Raw genomic sequence first — 2,064 nt, forward strand, 5'->3', positions numbered from 1 at the left:
CTTTGACTTTGAATGGTTGAACTGGAAGCGGTTTGGACTACGGCCTCTCGAATTGCTAATGCATCTCCTGATGCCTTCTCGGATGGTTCGTCATCACTCTTCCTCAACTCATAGTTCACTAATGCTGAGGTCACTTCCTTGTAGCTAACAGTAGTTCTTCCATTGATCATAGTAAAAACAAAGGTACCATAATCATCATCCGGCAACGAAAATAATAGAAACATCGCCTTGTCTTCATCCTCAACCATGATGTCCACATTGGCCATATCCGAAAGCAACTTCGTGAAGTTATTGACATGCTCTCTAATGGAAACTCCCCTCTTCATCTTGAATTGGTAAAACCTCTTCTTCAAGTGAAGCCGATTCTCAATGCTTTCAGTAAGATACTTCTCATTGAGTGTTTCCCATAATCTCTTCGCGGATATCTCGTTCATCACATCATAAATCAAATTCGACGTCAAGTATGACCGAATAACCCCACATGCCCTACTGTTCATCTTCTTCCAAATCTTGTCCTCCATGTCTTCAGGTTTCTCTTGTAATTCAAGAGTCTCCTCCAAATTCTGGGCATCCAATGCATCCATCACCTGGCACCTCCACAAACCAAAATTAATCTTTCCATCAAACTTCGGAACATCAATCTTAGTGTTGTTGATGCTCAGTCTCTGTATCGCCTTTGTAAGAGACGATCTCGATATTCTTGCTTCACCCATGTTGACGATCTAACTCTTCAAATAAGAATCCTTCAGAGAATCCTCCAAACAAGCCCCAAGCTAAACCCGAAGCTCTGATACCACTTGTTGTGCGCAACAGAACTCAAAACACACGAAAGAGCATGAACAAGAACGAGACAAACCACAACCAAACGAACAAACACAAACCACAGCAAGACAAACAAATTTTACGTGGTTCGACAAGTTGCCTACGTCCATGGGACAAGGAGGGGGGAGTTTTTACTATTAGAGATAAAGAGAATACAAATAAGATTTACAATCTCACCAAAAACCCTCAAACAAACCTATCAAAATCTCTCATAAATTCTCCCTCAAAGGATGCACAATTCTCTCTCAAAAGCTGCTCAAAGTCGTCCTGGATTAACCCTAATAATCGTCATTAAGGTTATATACCAACACAAAATGAAACGGGTTAGAAAATATAACCCAGATTCAGTCCTAACTGGCGGTCGACCGGCGAGCGCGTCAGAACAACATAACCCAGGACTCAGACCTTGACGGCCGCGTCGACCGCCGACATCGTCGTCGGCCCGACCGCCGGGTCAACAGGAAAATACATCAACTACAGGATTTGCACGGGTCAACGACGACAGCCGCGTTGCGACAAAAGTCAACAACGTGACGACGAAAGTCGACACGTGACGACAAAGTCAACCCTACCACCGGCGCGGTAGCAGACATCCAGCTCTGTTCCTAAGGTGACGCCCTGGCGTGTTGGACGTCAACGCGAAACCTTAGTGGCAGTGCACGCGGCCGGACAGCGCGCTTGCCAACAAAAAGTCAACCCCCAGTTGATTCGGAGGCCCCATGCTAACCACGAGTCGACCGTCTCCAACTCCAGAATCTGCATTCGACTTGTGCACGTTTCCAGTCGACCGCAGTTGTCTCGCGGTCGATCGACAAGCTTCCAAATAGTTTCATGCACCTGTTTTCCTAAACTTTTCAACTGTGTTGCCAATTCTACAAGGACGGCTACCAATATCAGTCCTCTTTGAACAAGAAGAAGGATTTAAATGCCTATCTTGGAATTAAGGTAACAAAACGATTTTGAGTCATGTCTAGAACTGGCATGGATGGAAAAGCATGGAAGGTAAAACCATGTAGCCCAACGTTACTACAAAGTTCTGTAGCAACACAAGTAGTAACAAGTTGGACAGAAAGTACTTTAAATGCACATCAAAATGTTAAACTTCTTTGACCACATAGTATAGTGTCATGTTCTCACCTCGTGCATTGGCACAAATGCCAGACATTCTTTAACATCAAAATTTCAGGATTGACGACATATAATTACATGTCGATACTGAAGAAGACATGCATCTCATTCAAA

Source organism: Asparagus officinalis, chromosome 3, assembly GCF_001876935.1.
Source record: "Asparagus officinalis chromosome 3, Aspof.V1, whole genome shotgun sequence".
Classification (NCBI taxonomy): domain Eukaryota; kingdom Viridiplantae; phylum Streptophyta; class Magnoliopsida; order Asparagales; family Asparagaceae; genus Asparagus; species Asparagus officinalis.